At 40.6% G+C, this 24,704-nt stretch overlaps 1 protein-coding gene across 15 annotated transcripts in view; it reads right to left on the reverse strand.

Annotated features, from left to right (window-relative positions):
• ADD3 (adducin 3) overlaps positions 1–24,704 on the reverse strand; it is a 189,641-nt gene that overhangs the window by 63,495 nt on the left and 101,442 nt on the right. For 5 of the 15 annotated variants that reach the window (XM_073354410.1, XM_073354405.1, XM_073354411.1 and 2 more), the window contains one exon: positions 19,779–19,880. The exons of the other annotated variants lie outside the window; for them this stretch is intronic. The gene's annotated coding sequence lies outside the window, so the exon portion shown is untranslated. The remainder of the gene's footprint in view (positions 1–19,778; positions 19,881–24,704) is intronic. 15 annotated transcript variants of the gene reach the window in all.

Genomic DNA, 24,704 nt, shown 5'->3' on the forward strand with positions numbered 1-24,704 from the left:
TAAAAAAAATATTCTCTTTTCGGCAGGGACCTTGCCTTCTTTTATTTTTGGAAAGCACCTGGCACACAGTGGATATTACAAGAAAAAACAAACAATAATTTGAAAATAATTTGTGTATGAAGACTGCACTCTAAGAGGCATGTCTGATTATTAATGTCCGTGCTTAGATGCTAGGATGATTGTTGCTATGTAATAGCTGTAGATATCACAGTGTTGTTTTGAATGCAAATTTTCAAATGCATCTCTCTAGAAGCTTAAAAGCATCTTAAAAGAAACAGATTAATTTCTTTCTAAATTACAAACTTTATTTAGAACTGTAATTCACAATAATGCATACAACACTGCTACTATTCTCTTGTACCGTTTTCTTCTGTTCTTCCTACCCTCATCCCCTTTCAAGCTCACAGTATAACAGTTTTTACTACACTTTTATTGAGTGCCATTTTCTCTTTTCTATGACTGCTGCATGATTTTTGAACATTTTTCTCTTACTAAGCCTGTCTTTTCTTCCCTACTGTAGGTGATTGTGTGGTGAAATCCTAATACTAGATTTCTATCATTCATTTCTATACAACATCACCACCACCGATGTCAACAAAAGATTATTATTTTAATTGCAGAATAAAGCATGGAGATGACTTTGGGATAGCTTGGGAAAAGAAGTGGTCAAACTATGGCAGTGTGAAGAGAAATCTGCTCAGGCTCAAATACTGAACAGCTAAACTCTCAAGTTTGCTCTGCTAAGCAAGCAAAAGAATCTGACAAACAGTGTGGCATGAATGGTTACAAAATGTCCATTAATCAAATGGTAAGTCTTCCAATACTAGTTTCCAGCACCATTTTTAGGAGTGCTGCAGTCTACTCCCTCTGCTTTATAAAACTGTTGACAGGTTAAGCAAAGATGTGATGGGTCAGCAGTGCCATTTGTTTTCATGCAGGATTCTCTCGCACCATTTCCAGCAGGCATTTAGATAACCTAACCTCTTGATTTTGTACAGAATGGAATAAAATTTCACTATTTATAAATGGTTTCTAGCATTAAAGCCCAATAAACATTAAAGATCATTTTACTAACACTATGTTAAGTCCTAGGCATTATATTTCACAGAATAAAAATAAACCCAATATAATTGAAGAAATATTTTATTACAATAAGCACATTTATAGTACATTACCATTTTAAAGCAGCATGGAAGAGCAGACAGGCTCTGTGCAAGGAAGATACTTAAGCATGGGAATAACTTCAAACTTGTGAGTAATCCCATTTGTTTCAACAGGATTATTCACATGCTTAAAATTACACGATTAAGTACCTTCCTGAATAGGGGCCTGATTCACAAGAGCCAGGATCTACTCTGGCTGCGGTGGATTTTCTGCATGACCTTGGGCAATCTATTTAGCCTCTCAATGCCTTGAGTTCTCATCTGTAAATGGGGATGATAATGCTTACCCATCCCTGTAAAAGCACAGAGATCCCTGCAACAGAAGTACTATGATTCAATATTTCACATTCAGAATTTGTCAATGATCTACGTAAATATTTACTGAATATTAACAACGTCCAAGTTTCCTCAATCCTTTCCCAAAATGCTTATTGCTATTTTGATGGATTGTCATTGATTTAATATAGTCAAATCTGAGGGAAGGAATTAGGTTTCTTATGTACTCTCTTTATTATAGATCATGCAACTTTCATGATTTTTTTTTTTTATTATTTAAAGCTGAAGAAAAGTCTCAGAACAGTGTCAGGTAGTTCTAGACCCAAACGTACATTTTAGAAAAGCTTTTTAAAACAAACCAATAGAAATATCTTCTCAAACATTTTTAATAACTCACATTTTAATAAACACAGCTGTTTTTCTTTGTTTGGATTTAAGGATTCTGATGCAGTCTTGGCAACACAAACATTGCAGCATTGCAAAAGTTTTAATTTTTGGTTCTCACGACCTAACTTATTTTCATTGTCCAAACTGAGTGAAATAGGAAAGCAAGCATCAGCAAAAAGGGAAAGCGGGAGAGACAGGCCTACATAAGATCCAGACCGGGATTTTGAACTTGATCTAGTTTGAGAAGGGTCTTGGACCCGGCTCCAGTGAAAGAATAAGTTAACTCAATTTCATTCAGCTTCTATAAAATATTTAAAAGATAAGTCTTTTAAAAAGTAGTATTTCTAACCTGACAATGCTTCATTATATAATTGAATGTAGCTAAAATTACCGTGATAGACAACAGTCAGTCATATACTTTAATTCAACTTTTAACAGAACATAATTCATTATCGGTCTTTGCAGTTCTATCTGTAAACGGTCACAGAACAATTTCCCTCACTCTTATGGGCAGTGAAATGTATCTAAGATTCCACTGAGATATAACTATGACAAGTGCAAGAAACATGTTTTACCATACATTTGGTTTTAATTATGAAGATCATTCTTAGAAGCCAAGAATTCTCTGTTTTACAAATATATCCTCTTTAGTACCTTCTGGCCTCCTAACATCCTCTTGCAATATCAAGTTTTTCAGGCTCACTCCAAAGTCCACTCTGTAGCAGAAGAGAGGGCTTTAATATTCATGTGAATGTGCACAGTTGGCATGCTGATTGTGCATGCTGGAAGGATTGCATTTTTTACAGTAGTTAATCAAACATCCTACAGATTTTCATATGTCCCCTAAAAAGGCACCACTTTGAACTGGGAAGGATACAATAGAATAAAAGAAACGGAATACTTGTGGCACCTTAGAGACTAACCAATTTATTTGAGCATAAGCTTTCGTGAGCTACAGCTCACTTCATCGGATGCATCCGATGAAGTGAGCTGTAGCTCACGAAAGCTCATGCTCAAATAAATTGGTTAGTCTCTAAGGTGCCACAAGTACTCCTTTTCTTTTTGCGAATACAGACTAACACGGCTGTTATTCTGAAACCTGTCATTATGCAATAGAATAAAAGTTCTTCTATTTCATTACTTGGACGTATTCCTTTCAGTTTTAGGGAAGTTTCTATTTGATTCCACATCACATCAGAAGTCTCTTTGATTTTATGGTGGTCTTGATTATCATTAGAAATATCATGGCAAAAACAGCTGCTCCTTTGGTTTAATGAAGGGTCAAAAGTTGTGACGGGTGGGTAATCCAAATGACAGACATGAAGCAACTGGTACATTTTACAAACGTTTACATGAACAACTGATCTTGCACACTGCAATATGTGGCCAAGTCTTTTTATAGCCCAAACTTCTGGACCATCTCCTCTTCATAACATAGTAGCAATACTGACCTTTAACAGTTACCAGTTTAGCAACCTCATGCCTCAACTAAAGGTAACACTAATGCTTTTTTAAACACTGCCACCTATTGATAGTTTAGAGGTAGAACTCAACTGTTTAAATGTTCCCAAAAAAGGGATTTGGAAACCCAACCAGCAGTGTATTCTACAAGGGTCATTTCTAACTGGAAATCTGTGGCAAAGATAAAACTGCAACAAGTGATAGATAATAAATTCTTCAGGAAAGGGATTGTGTCTTCATGTGTATTTATACAGCACTCCACACAATGGGTCCTCAGTCCTGACTGGGCCCTCTGAATACTGCTGTATTATACATTTTAAATAAGAGGAATAAAATTCATGAGAAATCTAAATTTAAGCTGGTAAAATGTCACACTTTTTTTCAAACAGGTATTGGAACATGTTTCTGTAAACAGAAACATATTTTTGAGAATCTTGTGAAGCTGAATTACATATTAAATACAAAGTAATTGTATATTTAAACAACATTACATTTGAGAGAGAACGAGCCAAAAGCTAAGACATTTTAAGGTAAAAAGCATATAATTATACGCCCTTAAACTCATACGAATAAGAAAAGGAAAGGTGACAACAGGAGTGTTAAGGATGACTCAAGGTTTCCAATAGTAGTTTAAAACACTACTTTTGGGCTATTGGATCCAAACCCTGTAGCTTCCCTTAGGGGCACAACTATTTCATGGTGATTGAACTCCACCTCCACTGCTGGCACCACCACCCATCATCATACACAAGCCAATGGTTGGTTTGGAGTGGGGCAGGTGAACTTGGACTTGTCCTCTATATTGGAGTGAAGCATTTTAGTCTACATATTTTTTAACAATACCAACTATTTGTAAATACATATTTTAACACAAATACTAATTTAAAACACCAACTGAAAGACCATAGTGAATTTAATCATGTTAATACATAATTATTTTGTAAAAATGGATATTTGCCCTAACGGAACTTAAATCTATTCATGTGTGAGTTGGAGTGTTTCAAGAATTTAGCAGACGAGGTGGTGAAGAATTTTCCAGGAAGGCAATGAACAACCCTCACTGAACCCAAAGAGATCTGATGATGTGTTGTATAACCTTTCTAATCAATATGCTATCCATTGCTTCTATAGAGACGCAGTTTATTCCTCCAAGCACAAAATCAGAAAAAACAGGTTTTGGAGGAAGGAACTCAATGAGGGTTGAGTGGTTCTGAATCCATGCCCCTACCTGAGTGCAAGATGCAGAGGTGCAGTGTTGAGTCCTTTTGTGCTCCTACATATATGTTCCCTGACAGCAGATTTTTACAAAGCAGATCCAGTGACCTTTTCTCACCCCCCATACACCCCTTCAGGGTAGATCATTTGGAACTCTCAGCCTCAGAGCATTTACACTAGCCTTCTGCTGCGCTGAGGAACGTTCCTTCCAGAGACAGAGTTATGCAGCAGAAAGGAGAAAACAAAACAAAACAAAAAAAACTTAAAAAACACTTTTTTTGCATTTATACTTTTTATATTGACCAACATGCCAAAAGAAAGCACAGGCCCTGTACTTAGTGGGGAAGGACAACATCAGGAAAGTAAATTTGATTTAGCTGGGGATTGGTCCTGCTTTGAGCAGGGGGTTGAACTAGATGACCTCCTGAGGTCCCTTCCAACCCTGATATTCTATGATTCTATGATAAAGGGCTTAACCTGCATCAACGGATATTAGGAAAAATCTTTCTAACTAGAAGGGTAGTTAAGATCTGGAATAGGCTTCCAAGGGAGGCTGTGAAATACCAAACACTGGAGGTTTTTAAAAAATGGTTGGACAAATACTGGTAAGGGATGGTCTAGGTTTATCTGGTCCTACGTCAGAGCAGGAGGCTGAACTTAACTTCTCAAGTTCCCTTCCAGACCTACATTTCTAGGATTCTATGATCTTTAGAAGATGCTGTTGAACTTGGGATGCATGTTTAGACACAGAATGGGCTTTTTATAGGTAACTTGCAAACCACAGTAGACAAGGTTTACAGTGGTCATGCTGACACATTTAATAACTGCTCAAAAACCACTGACATAACTTCATAGTTCAAAACATCTTGCTTCACTATGTAAACAGAAGCATCCTGTTTAAAAGGCAAAAAGTCACACACATACAACACATTAAAATATAAAATTCCTAAGCCTGTGCCAGTTGAATCCAGTGAACAACATTGTGCTACCTCTCAATAAAACAGAACAAAAATGTTAGGTAAGTAGGAGTAACAAAATTCTGGTGTGCAATGTATTTCTCTTGACTCAGCAAGTGGGTGGCTTGATTCTCCGAGGGCAACATGCTCCAATGATTCCACTCAGAGGGTTTTGTAGTTGCTCAAAAGTACTCACAAGTGCTCCTCTGCATGGCTGCACTGCTGGACAGGAAGGAGTTGGCCAGGTAAGAGCCATATTTTACCAGACTCCTACTGAGCCTTTTATTGCAAATTAAATTTGTCTTCCTTAGTGGAATCCCTGAGGGTTGATGATAGGACACACATTACCTCTTCTGTGGTCGATTTACACCCTCAAAGGTTTCCTCGAATCATTTAAAAGCAAAAAAACAAAACAAAAAAACCCTTGAACTAATAAGTTCAGAAGCAACACAGGATGCCTTAAGAAAGCCCCACCCCTTCTTGTTCTGGATCAAGTTCTACTTACATAAATGTGCATAAGAATCCCAAAGTTTTGAGCTACTGATTCATCGTACTAGAGGGCTTGACCTGGTTTCTTCCCCTCTCCAACACCATCCACTGAAGTGATTACAAATGTAAATACTAAGAGTTGAATGGGGGTCCTGGAATCTCATAAGCCTCAATAATAGAAGATAATTTAACCTAGTTCTTAAGGAAACCAATTTAAAGTCAAATCATCAGTTTAGAGGCAGCCAGTGCAGTGAATGGAGAATACAGAATGATCAGTAGCCCAAACCAACGAGCACATATATCCCTGAATTCTGAACAACTGCTGAAGGCTTACTGTTAGAAGCCTTGCTAGAACACAAACAATGACTGATACAGTCGATCAGCTATAAGAAGGAAAAGTAATAATATTGTCCTCCCCACACATTTTAAACACTCCAGGTGAAAGTTACTATTGCTTTCCAGCAATTATCTCGTTTTCTTGTGTAATTCTACCTCACGTCTGGGCAAAACAAAAGATGCTCTCAAATGAGCAACACAAATAGCATATCACATGAGCTACATGCCTGACATGCTAAGCAAAACATTCTGGACATTGCAGGGATTTCAAACATTTTTCAGGATGCAAAACTAGCTTCACTTTACAAAACTTTTTCCCTGTGATTTAAACTGTCTTCTCTCTCACCTGGACTTATTCAATTTAAAGAAAAAAACAGAAGCATGTCTACATAGCTGAAGGGAAGCCTGTACCATGTGTTAGGGATATAATCATCCTAAAAGCCAGGGTGGCACAAATGGGTACCCTTTAATACATGCAGTGTATAAACTGCATTTATATTCTACTGGGGGCCAAGATGAGGGGGAGAGAGGATCTCTTTCACAGTCTCTCCTCAAGGAAAAGCAAACCAAGCACATTAAAAGTTTGACTTAAACTGTAAACCACTAATATTGGATTGGTTTTGAATAAATTCATTATTTCTAACCAAATACAACAGATGGCCCCTGCTCATTTTCAAACCTACAGAGAGTCACAGTCACTGCTGCTGAAGAGTTCTTCCCTGAACAATTATTCCAGGTTATTTTGTTTTCTAATTTCCAACAGAACAGAAAAATATGTAGAAATGTTTCAATATTTATTCTATTATGTGAAAAAGTCACTGTTACTCTTACTTTTATTTTGATTTAAGCAACATATGCCCATGCTAAGCCTGGAAACGAGTCACTTCAGCCTCCTTGTTAGCCTATCCCAGATAAACATGACATTTCTAGCTACAGCATAAAGGAGGAAAACTTTGCTCTGTCATCAAAGCTTGAGGGCACATACCACAGTCTGCTCTACAGAAGAAGAAAGCATGCTTGATCTTTTCTATGTTACTTTATTATTTGATTCATGCATCTGTTTTTTGTACTTCTGGAAAAATCTAACATTGCTTTTACTTTTTTCATAGAATTAGAGATGTCCACCTTAGCCTAAGAACATGCAAAAAAAATTTAGATCATTTACAGTATGTAGAATAGATGGTGACAGCTGCCTGTCAATGATTTCCGTTGTCTTTTTATTAGAAAAAAAAGAACGCCCCAAACTAGAAGCCACATTTATAACAGGCCCCATAAGCATTTTGGGAGACTGTGCGTAGTCACATAAAATCAAGGAAGACGTAGGCTTTTCTTTCATAATAATGAGAGTGCATTGTATGCTTTTAGAAAGTACTGTCTACTCCAAAGAACAACCTGTAAAGAGAATCTGGTTTAAGGGTTAAGCTAAAGACTGTTGGAAGGAAGACGGTTGGTGGTTTATTGGTGGTTTTAGTATTTGAAACTGTATGTCCCTAGCTTGGCAGTTCATTGTGTTTGTATTTTTGGGAAGGGATGGGAATGGGAGTTTACAATTGTTGGTTTTGATCACTGGGCAATACTTCGAGTTTGGATACAAATGAATGTAGATTGGAAAGAAATATTTAACGTTATCAGGTTGGGATTTTTTTGGTTGTTTGTTTTTAAAATTATAGTAGTTGCACCATCCAGATTTCTACTTGTTGCATCAGTTTTATTCTCCTTCTTAACTAGAAGTTACTCAAAACTGGTCAGGATTGGGATTACAAAGAAGCCACACAGAGATGAGAAGAAGCTTGTTAAATTCCACTCTATGTGGACCGACTGATATTTTTCCATGTATTTTCAATTTAACCTCAAAAGCCAGAAATCACAAATATAAAACACTCCAAACATGGCCCACAAAACCCTTGCCTCACAAGCATCGGCATGCCACTAAGTTACATGGAACTTGCTGATAAGTTTGCAGTGTATTTGAGCCATATTCATTTTTGTATTAATTCAAATTAATAGATTCAGAATAGATCTTTATCCCCCAAAAGCCTGACAAAACAATGTATTTGGAATGTGGAAAAGGCTTTTATTGCTTTGCAGGTTCAGGTGGTGACCCATATCAGTTACGCTGGTAAGGATAATGTATATAACCTCAAAATGTTTGTACATAGAGAGCATTCAAAACAATTTTCAGACTAGCCTATTTTCACGAGGAAAAGGTAGAATTACAGGGTATATACGTTATATTCTTGAGCTCCAACTTTTCTTTTTCCCGCCTTTTTTTGCTCATTAATATATACGAAGAAATAGCATTCTGGCAACAACAGTTTTATGTGCAGTTAAGGTTTAATTTTGTTGGCAGGAGAGGAGGATTGCTCTGGGATAACACATAACGTTGTGTCTGGTCTGGACTGTTTGTGCAAACTGCTTACACACTGTCTTCAAATTGTCATAACCTTCCACAAGGCAGACAATTGGTCACAGAGAACACATTCAGGTGTGATGCCTGAAGCAACTATGTAGAGCGGCTGACCAATACTAAAGCCATATGAAAATTTATTAGGCTAAGGTGCAGCGTACCTCATCTTAAACAATCATTCAAATGACTGGAAGAAGGGGCAGGAAAGGGAATGCATTAAAAATAACTAGAGATGAGGGCAAAGACACCCTTTCTCCCTAACTCCATCACAGAAAATACCAAGGGCTATTGTGTAGTCCTTTGGCCTTCTGATGGCCCAACAGCATATCAGCTAACAGTTATGTTAAGTTAGAAGTTCTTAATAAAAGGGTGAGATATATCAGAAAATATCACCTATAATAATATATCTCAGGTATTTCTAAGGCCTCTGTCACTGTGGTATTTCTATTTATGTAACTGATTATATAAAATCTTTGTGGACCTTTTGTAAAACACAATAGCACAACTGCAAATATGTTGCAAGCTTTAAGGAAGTTATTTATCTATAAATCACAAAGAACCTTCTTCATATACAGAAGAGGTTTAAGACATAACCAGGAAAAATAGCCTCAAAACACTAATATTTCCAAATTGAAGTGCAATTTCTTCCAGTTAAATTAAATCCATTTAAAAACTAGAAATGGTTTAAGTGGTCCATTTCTTTGAGATTGATTAAAAATTGGATACATACCTGGGCAATTTACAACAAAAAAGCAATTTTGCAAGTCTGATGAAGAAATTTAATGAGTAAAGCAATGGAATTTCTCTTCAGAGGAGAAAAAAAACCTGCTTCCAAGATAACTACCGTAGTTTGTTATTGAGCCCCTATGCAATACATTAGATTTTAATGTATGATCCAACAAGCCATGCAGAGCTCTCTAGGAAAAAAGTATAATAAACTGATGCCTGTAATTCTGACTGAAATAAATGATAGATGTGCACACATCTGAAGGCAGAATTTGGTCCACAATAATTTAAGGGAGAACTAAATGTCTCTTAAAAAAAGAAAAACTCCATTTCCTAATTCTTTTCAAGGTATCATTACAAATGTTTTTCTTTAATTCCTGAATCTCTAATATTCACTCGTTACAGTCTCTATGGTAACATCCATTGTTTCATGTTCTCTGTGTATATAAAATCTCCCCACTATATTTTCACTGTATGCATCCGATGAAGTGAGCTGTAGCTCACGAAAGCTTATGCTCGAATACATTTGTTAGCCTCTAAGGTGCCACAAGTACTCCTTTTCTTTTTACAGACTAACACGGCTCTACTCTGAAACCTGTCATTATGCAAGACTCTGACACCATGCCTTTTCAAAAATCTGTACCACAGGGTACTTGTAAATACTGGATACCTTTTGTTTAAAATAAGGACCATTTGTGAAATCATTTTTTTAGAGACAGATCCTAAACAAAAAAAAAAATGTTTTTCAGGGGAAATAAAGTAGTACATATTTTTACAAGGCTCTTCAAGATACTGCAATAAAGTCTGACATACGACAAAGGATGCTGGGCTAAATTTTCAAACATGTACAGCCACCTTACGGCTGCCAAAATTCCTCAGATAACCATCTTAACGAGATATTTTGGTAAGAGGTTGTATCATTGTTATGACAAAGATTATCTAATATATCTGGGCTTGCATGGGGAAGTTTCATAAATTTAATACAAGAATATATGAAGGAATTAAAATCTGAAAACAAATTTAAGGCTGGTGGGACAATCTTAGCAAATGAAAAGTAGTTGTACAACGAATACTTGATTTCTGTAGTAAACAGCATAGCTGCTCAATTTTCTAAGGGCTTAAGACTGAAGGATGACAAGCACGCAAAACTCCCAACAATTGCCATTGGGTGCTGATCTAGAAGAGTTAATCTTACCTGGACTGACTGTAGTGTTGAACAAAATAGGGAGTACACAACAAGTGGGAGTGTAACAGGCAATTACTAGAAATGGTTACTTACCTGCAACTGGAGATTCTTCAAGATGTGTGGTCCCTATCTGTATTCCACATACGGGTACACATGTTCTCCATGCACTAGAGTGAGATCAGAGATTTGGGGCAAGTAGTATCTGTTGGTCTGCACATGTGCAGTTGCTTCTCTTATGCTCCAAACCAAGGAAATAAAGGGTGGCATGGACTAATACCTCTCCAGGTCCTTCTTTTACAGCAAATCAGATAGGATCCAAAGCAGAGGGGAAGAAAGGTGGATAGCAAGACACAGATAGGGACCACACACACATCTTGAAAAACCTCCAATTGCAGGTAAGTAACCTCCATTTCTTCTTTGAGTGGTGGCCCCTATGTGTAATTCCACATGTTGGTGACTGATAAGTAGTATTCAAATAGGAGGAGGGTGCGAGAATGCAGTTGGTATGAATGTCTAACACTGCTGTTCCCACAGCTGCATCTGACGAGGAAGCCTGGTCCAGAGAGTAATTCTTCATAAAGATGTGGATGGAACTCCAGGTAGCCACCTTACAAAGGTCTAGTATTGGAACTTCTCAAACAGCTACTGGTGAAGTTGCTTTTGCGATCGTGGAGTGGGCCCTCGTAGTGTCCAGGGAATGAATATGTTCTGGTCATATAATAGAATCATAGGACTGGAAAGGACCTCGAGAGGTCCTCTGATCCAGTCCCCTGCACTCATTGAAGGATTAAGTATTATCTAGACAACCCCTAACAGGTGTTTGTCTAACCTGCTCTTAAAAATCTCCAGCACCCAGTGGTCCGAGGTGACCCACAACCAGGCCGAATGGTAGGGATGAAGATGGTGGAGGAAAGAAGATGGTGGATCCTGGGAGGTGACTAGGGCGTCACTCTCGACCGCACCCTCAGAACGAGTGCTTCTGGCCCCCAGGGTTCATCATTGGGCCGGGCTGCACAGGTGAGCAGGAGGAGGAAGGGCAGCAGCAGCTGAAACTAACATCCCTGTCCCTTCTACTTGCAGACCCTAGACAAGACTGCCAAGGCCTAGGCAGCAGCCGGAACTGCTTTCTTGCAGACGGCGGCGTATATATGCTCAACATGCAAAGAGTGGCCCAAATGTCTTAACCCATGCAGCACTGCATCCATCTGCTCTGAAAAAAGACCAATCCCATCGAAGGGGGGGGGGGGGTCTTGGATGGAGGTCTGCATATCTTTGGAGAGGCAGGTGGTCTGAAGTCAGGAGCTGAATCTCATAACCACTGCTGACGTGACCACCCTAGCCGCTGAGTCAGCTGTGTCCCATGCCATTTGGAGGGAGCACCGAGCCTCCGTGGTGCCCTCTTTCACCAGTGTGCCATTCCTGAGGTAAACCCTGTGGAGGGACTCTTGAACTTATGGCAGGAGTATCCTAAGTCGAAATTGTATCTCCCTAGGAGATGAGCAGAAACAGCTCCAATTTTTTGGCCTCTATTTTTGGGAGTCGAGCTGGTATGCCCTTGTTTATCTTTTTCATTGGTCGCAGAGACCACTGGTGAGCCTGGGGGTGGGGGGGAGAGAAAGGTGGGTGTAAAGGTACTCAAACTCTTTGGTTGGGAAAAAGTATTTCTTTTTGGCCCTTTTAAAGGTGGGATGGATGGATGAAGGAGTTTGCCAAAGGGCCTTGGCAATTCTGAGGACACCATCATGCACTGGTAGTGCGACATGGGCCGGGGTAGAGCCTGACAGGATGTTAAACACGGTGTCCACCTGTTCAGCCATTTCCTCCAACTCCAACTTCCCTGGCCACCCATCAAAGCAGGGCCTGGTGTTCTTTAAAATCATCCGGCGGGCTGGCCCTTGAGGGTCCTGCAATCACCTCGTCTGGGGACGAAGATGATGATTGTACCATTGGGGGAGGCCCTAGGGCATCTTCCACCCTGGGGGAGGGAGACTTAGGGGTGGGTACAGTCTCTTCTGCCTCGACCTCTGAGCATGCTTCATACACCAAGCCCAGTGTCACCGGTGTCGCCAGCTGTTGCTATGAAGCGGAGTCCGATAAGCGGTGTGAAGGGAGCATTGCCATGACTGGCATTCCCCATATGCTCCAATAAGGACACTGCACTGGCCACTGGCCGTGCTGCAAAGGCAGTGCTGATGTTGACGCGGACTCAGGTACTCATTCACACTGGTGGAGTCTCGGCGAAGGGCTGACCTGCCCGTCTGCACTGGAGGAATCCCCTCCCATTGACCATGGTGAGGCCGCAGATGCCTGAGCCTGTCTGCTGACCAGGGCCCAGAGCTAGGGGATTGGTGCTGGTATTGAGGGGACTGGTGCCAGGGGGACCAGAGATATGACGGAGAGCACTCCCACAGGGTAGGCAACCCAGACCTGCGCCAAGAGGACTACCGTTGGGAGGGTGAACGGTTCCGGTAGTACAGAGATCAGCATCTCCCTCTAGGCAATCCGCGTTGGGATGGCAGAGACCACGATCACGGTGCTGGTGACCGAGGGCAAGCCCCAGAGGATCTAGGCTATGACTCAGGCGATCTGCGGCATGGAGGTGGAGAGCACTACTTTGTCTTGGGGGATCAGCAGCACTCTACTGCCCCAAGGGGTCTTAGAGGCTGGCTTGCCCTCCTGGGGAGCCTTTGCCGATTCCTGTGGCATGTGCTGCATCAGCAGTGTGGGCGGAGGCCTTTGTTCTCTCAGCACTGGGAGAGCTTGTGAAGGCATTGGTGCAGTCAGGGATTTTGGTCCCATACCACTCCCGGGAGTTGGTGGTGGACCTTTTAAGGGGCTATTGGCCCCAACCAGGAAGGCACAAACCCGTGGATCCAGAGTGGCCGGGTGGCCCGAAGTGGGACCCTTGCCTGATGACCCATGGCCCTTCTTGCCTGGTGCCGGGGAGCTGTGTTTCCTCACCTTCTTTTGGGGCACCGGCAACTGGGAATGGTGCCAGAAGGAGCCCAGTGCCGGGGGCGCACTGTGCACAGAAGCAGTTGTGAGTCCTGGTGGGATGGCACTGAAGCCAGACCAAGGGCGGACCCCAAGAGAGCCAGTAAATGAATATCCTGCTCTTTCGGCGTGCAGGGCCGAAAGTTTTTACAAATATGGCACTTATCTCTCACAGGTGATTCCCCCAAGCACTTGAGGCAGCTGCTATGGGGGGGTGGGGGGGATATCACTTACAGGCATAGCCCTGTTTCAGTCCACGCAGGGCTTAAACCCGGGAGAGCAGGGCATGCCCCACCTGGAGGGAAGTCTCCGCTGGGACTCTAAACTACTAACTACACTTAACAACAAAACAACAAACAACAACTACTTAGCACTAATTACTACAGCTATAAAAAACTATTTACAAGGCCCTAAGGCATGAAGTCAGTAAAGACAAAAAACTACTAGCCCTTGCTATGCAAGGAAAGGCGCTCCGACTAATCACCATGGGCGGTAAGAACGAACAGAGAGGACGTAGAGCCAGCGGCGCCTGATATACTGATGCATGACTGCGACACTCAAGGGGGCGCCACTGCCGACCCTATAGATACTGCCAAGACAAAAATCTCTGATAACCGCGCACGTGGGCACGCACGCACCTAGAATGGAATTGATGTGAGCAACCACTCGAAGAAGAATGACTTTTTGGGAAGAATACCAGTAAGTGAACAGGCTGGTTCATGCGATATTCTGAAATGACCTTGGGGGTGAATTTTGGGTGGAGACGAAGGGAGAAATACGAGAACAGTGGGACTGCTATGAGTACTTCCAGTTTACCCCTCTGTCTGGCCGATGTGATGGCAACTAAGAAGGCAGCCTTCATGGAGATGTGGAACATGTGGCCATTGGTTCAAAAGGTGGTCTGGTTAGAGCTGATAGTACCAAGTTGAGGTCCCATTGTGATGTGTTTCATAACTGCCAGGAAGGTCCTTTCAAGAAGGTCGAGGCCTTCCAAGAACTGAATAGTAGTAGGGTGAGTAAAGATAGAGTGGCTTTCCACCAAAGGATGAAAGGCACTGAATGTTGCCAAGTGGACTTTTAATGAGCTAAGAGAAAGCTCTGACATTTTGAGGGACAGGAGATAGTCTAAAGTGACAGGGACACCTGCTGATTCTAATAATGGATTCCATTGTGACCAAGTAAAGAAACACCTCTATTTACGTAAATAGCATTTTCTAGTGGAGATTTTTCTTCTGTGATTTAGGATAGTTCAGACAGCCTCTGAACATGAACATTCCAGTTTTGATTCCCATCCAAACACCAAATTATGAAATGAAGATAGTCTGGGTTGGAATGTCTGATCCTGCCCTTGCCCTGAGTTAACAGATCCAGAAAAGGTCAAATATAGATGAGAAGACAGGGTGACATTTGCAGAAGGTCTGGAAACCAAAACTGTCTGGGCTAATTGGGTGCAATGAGAACACCACTGGCCCTGTTGTGGAGAATTTTGTGGAGAACCCAAGGTAGCAGGGGATGGAAGGAAAGACATACTTTGGATGGTCCATCCAGGAGAAAAGAAAAGCATCACCCTTGCAGTCTTGGCTTAATCCTGATCCAGAGTAGTAAAGATTTAATTTCTTGTTTGTTTGGGAGACTAACAAGTACCAACATGGTGTTCCCCACTCAGTGAAGATTTTGGTCAAGATAAAATTGTGTATTTCCCACTCAGTCTACAGCAAAGTGCCTGCTGAGATTGTCCACCAGAGTATTCTGCACACCTGGTACCTACATCACAGAAAATATGATGTGGTTCTTCATGCACCAGTTCCACAAGTCCACTGCTTCTATACACAGAGGAAGAGATCTTGCTCCACTCTTTATTTTATATTAAAAAAGACAGTTATCAAGTTGTCCGACATTATTTGGATGTGGCAGGACTGTATGAGGAGGAGGAATTCTTATGTTCCCCCAGCCTCTGTTTGCCAGAAGACGGGAATGGGCGACAGGGGATGAATCACTTGATGATTACTTGTTCTGTTCATTCCCTCTGGGGCACCTGGCATTGGCCACTGTTGGAAGACAGAATACTGAGCTAGATGGACCTTTGGTTTGACCCAGTATAGCCGTTCTTACGTTCTTGTAGGAATGTGTTGTAAGCTAGGAGAACTGCCACCATCTCCAGCAGACTGATATGCATTCTGGCCTCCCCTGGAAACCATGGAGCTTGTGTAGTGCGACTGTCCATACGAGACACCCCCCCCCACCCCATACCAGGAGGGATGCATCCATCATTGTGGTTACATCGGGGTGGATGGAAGAAAGAGGACTCCCACTCACACCTAGTCTGGTTTTGTCCACCATATGAGAGAGCTTTGACTTTTGGTTGAGATTGCTACCTTAGTATTCATGTTGTCCTTATGCGGTAAAGTAAACAGATTGAAGCCAGTCCCGCAGTCAACAAATGTGTAGTCTGGCAAATGGCGTTACATATGTATACGCAGCCAAGTGGTCTATTATGGAAAAGCAGACTCTGATAGTGGTTTCAGGTCTGAGGGTGACTTGGTTTAACAGGCTGTTCGTAGCCTAAAATCTGTCTATAGGGAGGTAAGCTTTTCAGGAGGATGGTTTAGGGTCACTCCTATGAAATCTATAGTCCTCATGGGACTTTTCTTTGTTTACAGACTCTCAGCAATGTCAGAAGTGGAGTAAGCATAGGGTTGCCAACTGGACCTCCTGGTTTGATCTGCTTATGATTAGTCAGTTGTCATGATATGGGAAGATTGTATGACCACTGCATTTCATCTGGGCCACTACTTTTTGTGAAGACAATTCAGGCTGGTGACTCAGGGAAGTACCCTGAATTGGTAGTCACCAGCCTGAATTGAAGTACCCTGAATTGGTAGTGCTCTTGTTCTACCATGAATTTCAGAAGTCTTCAATGTGGATATTTACCAGTCCCACAGAAGTGAGCATCTTTCGTGTTGAGGGCATGAACCATGTGTTCTCTTCCAAGGAGGCAATTATTGATGCCAGTGTTACCATGCAAAATTTTGATTTGCAAATAAAAACTTTTAGTTGGCATAGCTTAAGAACTGGTCTCCATCCTCCATTTTTCTTAGAAATTATGAAACATGAGAACTAGAACCACTTCACTTGATGTTGGGATGGCACCTGCTCTATGGCCCCCTTTTGGAGGGGAGAGTTCACCTCCTGACGAAGGATCTCCTCGTGAGAGTCGTCCCTGAGAAGGAGCTGGGAAAGGGGCATGTGGCAGGGAAGTGAGATAAACACCTCATCCCCAGCCCCACCCCAGAGCCTGAACCCCTGCTGCAGCCCTCCCAACCCTCCATGTCCTAACTCCCTGCCCCAGGCCTGGACCCAGCCCAGAGCACCCTCCTACACCTCAAACTCCCCACCCCCAGCTAGAACCCTCAACACCCACTCCCCCACCCACCCACTTCATCCTCCCCCTCCCAACCCAGGGCCCCCTCCCGCACCCTGAAATCCTCATTTCTCCCCACCCCAGAACCCACACTCCCAGCCAGAGCCCTCATCCCCTCCCACACCCCAATCTCAATTTCATGAGCATTCATGACTCACCATAAAATTTCCATACCCAGATGTGGCCCTTGGGCCAAAAAATTTGCCCATCCCTGTTCCACACAGACTTGTGTCTCCTGTTACTTAGTTGGAAACATTTTTCAAGAGGGGAACAAACTATAAAAAAAGGGGACAAACACTCCCAACACACCCCTCTCTCTGCTCATTGATTCATTACACCTGAATGGTAAAAGGAAGCAGCTGTTGGACTGGCAGAGGGGTTCTGAGCTAAGAAGTTTGGTCAGTAAGGCTGCTGAAAGCACCTGGTAAGAGAACTGTTTTGAATTTAATACAGTTTAAATTAAGCATCAATAATGTTTTATCCTTATTTTTCTTGTAACCGTTTCTGACTTTTACGTCTCATTACTTCTATTCACTTAAATGTTCTCTCTTTGTAGTCAGTAAACTTGTTTTATTTACTCTAGTGTGTTTAAATTGAAGTGTCTGGGAAACTCCATTTGGGGTGACAAGTTGTGTGCATATTATTTCTATTAAAGAAATAAATGGACCTAATATAGCTTCTATTGTCCAGGAGAAGGCTGGGTGGCACAGGACATCCAATCTTACATTTCCGCCCCAGAAATGTGAGTGTGTTAGGGGTTCAACCAAGGCTGGTGAGAGCCAGAGTGTAACCAAGTATGGCTGGCAGGCTGCAGTTACACTCAAATACTCAGGATATGGCTTGCATGCTGGAAGGATGTTTGTGAGCAGCACAGGTAGGAGCTCCTTCAGCAAGGCATTATAAAGAACCCAAGGTTTTAGGGCAGAGGTGACACAGCTGGTCTTTAGTCTGGATTGTACACTGTGTGGCAAATGGCCGATGCTACTATGGTGGATCCCACGCTTGTCCTTAGTGTGGTGGGTCAGGGTGCAACCCCTTGCCCCTATTCTTGGGCATTGTGGGCTCTGCTCATGCCCAGTGGGGGAGGGAGAGAAGTGGGGAAGGGCCCCAGGTCCACCCCCTGCTCTTCAGCTTTGTGGACCGCTTACCCTCTTCCTGCTTGGGAAAGGTTTCCCTTCCCCTGGTACTCTAGTTAACAGTACTCCTCCAACTCTAGTCAACTCTCCTTCCCCTCCCCGTCTGACTGAAACAGGGGATTTTTATTAGGTCTGGGGCAGGGCCTTAATTGGCTTCAGGTGCTCTAATCACCCTGAAGGGAATAAGGCTCTAATCATTCTAGGGCTTATATACCTCTCATCTATCACTCTCCTGCTGCATTACACCTAGTATGTTACAGAGGAACAGCAAATGCTACACTTGGTGGCAATATGAACCTCCCCAAGGCAATAAAGGCAGCACTGGGGTTAGTTACTGACACAGAAAGAACAGGGGCAGGAGATAGTTCTTAAACCCCTGGAGTATTGGCATAGTCCTCCTTCATGGGGAGAAACTTCCTGAGGCACGAAGACTAAGCTATATTAAGTATAAGTAGTTTTTAGTATGTATTTACAAGTATACAAGTAGAGGACGATCATAGTGGGAGCAGCAAATTCCAACTCAGGCCATGCGGTGGTAAGAAGGAATCAGAGAGGAATCAGTCCGTGCCACCCTTTATGCTCTTGTTTTGAAGCATGAGGAGAGCAACTACTTATGCACGGGTGAACAGATACTACTTGCTACAAATCTTCAGTCTCAGGTGTATGGAGCACATACATATACATGTGTGGAATGTATATAGGGACTTGTACTCAAACAAGGTCAGATACTTGCTAAGCTAAAAATATTTCAAAGGTTTCTGGCCATATCTTGCTAAATTATAGCTTCTAAATATGAAGGTAACCAGTTCAAAACTTGAGATTCTATGATACTTTATGTACTGAAAGTTAGTCCTTATTTTGCAATAATGACAATAAATCCATCATCCATGCATCCAAAAAGCATGTTAGTGCCCTTTCGCTAAAGAAAATCATTAAAAAGTTTTAGGATTATGTAGAACCAGAATAGCACAACAGAAAATTACTATGAAATATGTACAGAAAATATAGTAGGGCTCTCAAAATAGTAAGACCTTTGCTTCTGCCTGTGAACATCAGTTTACAAAGTTTCCATGGGAACCTGCTACTAACATATGAATGTTCTTGTTACATTATATTTTGAACAGAAATTCCTTTGTGAAAAAGGCCAACAACCAGCGTCAATCACCTAATGAAATTATAATGACCTTCACTATGCCCAATACAGCAGAGGCATGACACACTGTATATCTAATGGTACAGCTACTGCTATAGATTTGTTTTATATGCCCATACGGAATTGGAGAGTATGTACACAGTGACTTTTAAATGCTTTTTCCTGCATCAAGAGCCTGATTTTGCTCCCCATGAAGTCAATCAGGAAAGTCCCAGCATTTCAGAACTGATCTCTAACAGCCTGATCCAGTGCCCATAGAAGTCAGTGAAACACCTCCCACTTACTTCAATGGACTTTGGATGAGGGCCTAAATGAGCAACTTAGTATTAGTGTGTGGAGAGCAATACTCTAGCAAAATACTCTAGCAATCCCACAATATTAAATATTTTCAAAAAAAATTAAACAGAAAATTTGTTTTTATGATGTGTATGTCAAACAAATACAATGCAAGACAGAAAACTAGTCTCCTTACCTTAATTTTTATTTCTCATAATGGAAGGCATCCACTGGTCTGGACATTACTCATGGATTAGATCTGTTCAATCCACCACAATGCAGGCGGAAAAATTCTACCCTGGAAGGAGATGTGGTATGAAATTTCAGGAGGATTGGTTTTGTTTGTTAGTTAAGGGTATGTCTCTATGTGCAAACTGAGATTGTAATGTGAAACAAGCTTCAACTTTGGCTTTCTTTAAAGAGCAGTTCTACCCTGAAGAAAGCATCTATAAAAAATGACACCTTTTTATTCAAGAGATCCACTTCACATGGGTATAATGTGGAGTCCCTGTCTCTGTTCTATTGACTAAAATGTCCTTTCACTACATTTCACTCCTTGTGAGGCTGCATGGGCAGAGCAAACTGAATTATTTTCCTTTTGGTGCATCAGCAGCGTTGTTTACTAAATTCCACTCATTTGTGTCTGTGCAAAGTCATTAAACATTATGTGACTGCAGGGTAAAAAGGTGAAAGAGTAACTAGCCTTGTAGACTCTTCATCACTGGTAATGGGCCATGAGATGGAAATAATTCAGCTTGACTTTCTGATCCCAGGTAGAATTTGAGGGGCTGGTAATTAGAAGATATTCTGATTTCTGTATCAGATCTGCTCAATTATACATTGATACATACACTAAAAATGAAATCTCATGACACCATTTATGTAGTCAGAATCATTCTTCAAAATGCAATGAGAATTCCATAAAATAGTTGTTGTGTTTTATTTTAAAAAATAATGAATTTAGATTTTCAAAAAGGAAAAAACAAAACTTTTCTTTGCCAATATTCTTGAATTACTAAGTTTATTTTTATCGTTTTTACTACAGGAAACTATGACAGGAAGCTCTCAAAGTTCAATACAAAACTAAGTTTTTATTTAATATTTGAAAAACAATGGTTAAGGCCTTTACACACTATTTCTACTGATTTCTGAATTAATCCTGAAGACTAGCCAATGCTTTCTTTTGGGATAATACTCAGAACAAAGTACATATTGGGTTAGTTATGACACTTGTTGTTCTAATACTTTAATAGCCTATTGTTCACTCTTGGTTGCCTCAGCAAGATAAAACATTGGGGGGGGGGGGGGGGAAAAGCATTTCCTGACAGGAAGTGAATTCCCACTGTGTGTGACTCCAGCCAAGATCTCTGCTTCACAGAAGGAGTGGCAGCCCTCTTCTGTGATTGCAGAATGACAAAGAAATCATGGTTTTCGTTTATTAATTAAACAAACTATGTAGTCTGTGGATATTGCAGCTCAAGATGCAAATTGCATTGTATTCTGCATGACTTACCGTTCAACTACAGTTATGTTACCAATCCTGAAAAAAGTTAATATTAGGGCTGTCAATTAATTCCAGTTAACCCACACCATTAACAGTGCAATTATAACTGCGATTAATCGCGGTTATTTTTTTTTAATCACGATTAATTTTTTTGAGTTAAACAATAGAATACCATTTGAAATGTATTAAATATTTTTGATGTTTTTCTACATTTTCAAATATATTGATTTCAATTACAAACACAGAATACAAAGTGTACAGTGCTCACTTTATATTTTTATTACAAATATTTACACTGTAAAAATGATAAGAAATAGTATTTTTCAATTCACCTCATACAAATACCATAATGCAATCTCTTTATCATGAAAGCATAACTTACAAATGTAGATTTAAAAAAAAAATTTACTCATAATTGCACTCAAAAACAAAACGAAGTTCACTCTGTCCTACTTCTTGTTCAGCCAATCACTAAGACAATCAAGTCTGTTTACATTTTACAGGCGATAATGCTGCCAGCTTCTTATTTACAATGTCACCTGAAAGTGAAAATGGGCGTTCACATGGCACTTTTGAACTGGGCATTCCAAATATTTACGAGTCAGATTGCATACAAATGTTTAGCATCTTTCACGCTTCAGCCACCATTCTAGAGGACATGCTTCCATGCCGATGACGCTCGTTAAAAAAATGTGTTAATTAAATTTTGACCGAACTTCTTGAGGGAGAATTATATGTCTCCTGCTCTGTGTTTTATCCGCATTCCGCCATATACTTCATATTATAGCAGACTCAGATAATGACCGGGCACATGTTGTTCATTTTAAGAACACTTTCACTGCAAATCTGACAAAATGCAAAGAAGATACCAATGTGAAATTTCTAAAGATAGCTACAGCACTTGACCCAAGGTTTAAGAATCTGAAGTGCCTTCCAAAATCTGAGAGGGATGAGGTGTGGAACATGCTTTCGGAAGTCTTAGAAAAGCAATACTCCAATATGGAAACTACAGAACCCAAACCACCAAGAAAAAAAAAAAATCAACCTGCTGGTGGCAACTGACTCAGACGATGAAACTGAACATGTGTTAATCTGTACTGCTTTGGATCGTTATTGAGCAAAACCCGACGACAGCATGGATGCATGTCCCCTGGAATGGTGGCTGAAGTGTGAAAGGACATATAAATTTTTAGTGCATTGGGCACATAAATATCTTGCCATGCCGGCTACAACAATGCCATGGGAACGCCTGTTCTCACTTTCAGGTGACATTGTAAACAAGAAGCGAGCAGAATTATATCTCCTGCAAACAAACAAACTTGTCAGTCTGAGTGACTGGCTGAACAAGAAATAGGACTGAGAGGACTTTTAGGCTCTAAAAGTTTACATTGTTTTATTTTTAATGCAGTTATTTTTTGTACATAATTCTACGTTTGTAAGTTCAACTTTCATGAGAAAGACTGCATTACAGTACCTGTATGAGGTGAATTGAAAAATACTATTTCTTTTGTTTTTTACAGCACAAATATTTGTAATAAATATAAAGTGAGCACTGTACTCTTTGTTTTGTGTTGAGACTGAAATCAATATATTTGAAAATGTAGAAAACATCTAAAAAGACGTACTTAAATGCTATTCTATTATTAACAGTGCGATTAATCATAGAATCTCAGGGTTGGAAGGGACCTCAGGAGGTCACCTAGTCCAACCTCCTGCTCAAAGCAGGACCAATCCCCAATTTTTGCCCCAGATCCCTAAATGGCCCCCTCAAGGATTGAACTCACAACCCTGGGTTTAGCAGGCCAATGTTCAAACCACTGAGCTATCCCTCTCCCCAAATATCAGGGTTGGAAGGGACCTCAGGAGGTCATCTAGTCCAACCTCCTGCTCAAAGCAGTACCAATCCCCACTTTTTGCCCCAGATCCCTAAATGGCCCCCTCAAGGATTGAACTCCCAACCCTGGGTTTAGCAAGCCAATGCTCAAACCACTGAGCCATCCCTCCCTCAATCACGATAACATTTTAATTGCTTGACAGCACTAATTAATATATCAAAGCGCATCCCCAATTATAGTTATACTCTGTATGTTACATCTCAGGATTAAGATCAGACCTGACTATTTCTAGAATTTAGTGACAATCATTCTCAACCTAAAATTATTTCTATACGATAGTCTAGTATCCTTTCTAGAATGTCACAATATACATGGTATCAAATTTACAGTGAAATTATTGGTATTAAATAGCATTTATTTATTCATTCATTGTGTGCCTTTTTAGTAGGTAACATTGCTTAAGTAACATATGTTGTAGGTAAGTGCTCAGACATGATGCAGGCCATGGAATAAATACCTAAACAGACAAGTTAATCCAACAGTATAGTAACTATGATAAGATCAAAAAAGTTGCTTGTTACAAATTTTCATTATACACTCTCTTCCAATTAACAAGACCATTAAAGATAATTAACATCCTGCTAACAAGACATTGGACTGTCTGCCATAATACAGTAATAATGAAAATGTGCTCTGTCTCCATCAAATTTACCAGCAACATTTTTAAGGGTTTGTCCTCCCATTCATATGCACACAATTCATTAGTTTTAATGAGAATGAAGTAAATGCAATCAATGGCAATATAAACTCCAGGAGACTGCATAACTAAATTGCACCATGCCTGAGATGTAGCATGGACTTCTAAAGAAATTTCTGCAAAATAATACTCTTGCTGGAATTCTGCACCACTGCACAGCACAGAATTTGCACAGAATGAATACTCCCTGCAGAGTCCTTCCCCCCCGACAAGAATTTATTATTTCCACCAAAATTCTTAATTTTTCTGTTTTTTCTGTCAGGGTAGACAGCAGGAGCCCCAACCACACACAATTATATTGTGTTTTTTGACAAAACAAAATATGCAACATTTTAAATTATCATGTGCAGAATTTAATTTTTTGTGGCAGAATTTCCCCAGGAGTAAAGGTAAACTATAACAGAAAATTCTTTCATAGAAGATTCCCAATCATTGTCCTCTACCTACACTGCAGTTTAGAACCTCAGACCTTTGGGTAGCAAAGACACTCCCATGCAGCTTTTGTTTTGTAATGAAATTATGGCTAAACAAACCAAATGGTGAAACTCTGGTCTTTCAGGCAATCCTACACGTAACAATTACAAATATACACACACTGTACATTTTAAAAAATTGATTCACTCCACAACAAACATCATGACATGTAAATTCCTGCTTCTGTAACCACGTAAATGTATTGGCAGGATGGTAGGGTAAAGTTCACCTCTCAGGCTGCTTCCTCAGCACCAATCAGCAAAGTCTAGTTATGTCAATTTATGTCACTTTCAGTGCTCAATGAGGCAAGGAAATGGATTAGAGTGCCAGACTGTGGAAACAATGTTAAACAACTATGCCAAAACAGAGCATCAAGCTCCCGGGCTCAGCTTTATATGCCCAACTTCATAGAAGTTAATGGAATAAATTAAGTTTAAAAAACGCAATATAAAAAGTGAAACCTATTTCCAGATGGTGAAACAAGATTTACCTGTAGGAAAAACTTTTAAAATAGAATATATTTTTGCGAAGAGAAATATGTAATTTTAAATG

Source organism: Lepidochelys kempii, chromosome 7 (genome assembly GCF_965140265.1).
Source record: "Lepidochelys kempii isolate rLepKem1 chromosome 7, rLepKem1.hap2, whole genome shotgun sequence".
NCBI lineage: Eukaryota > Metazoa > Chordata > Testudines > Cheloniidae > Lepidochelys > Lepidochelys kempii.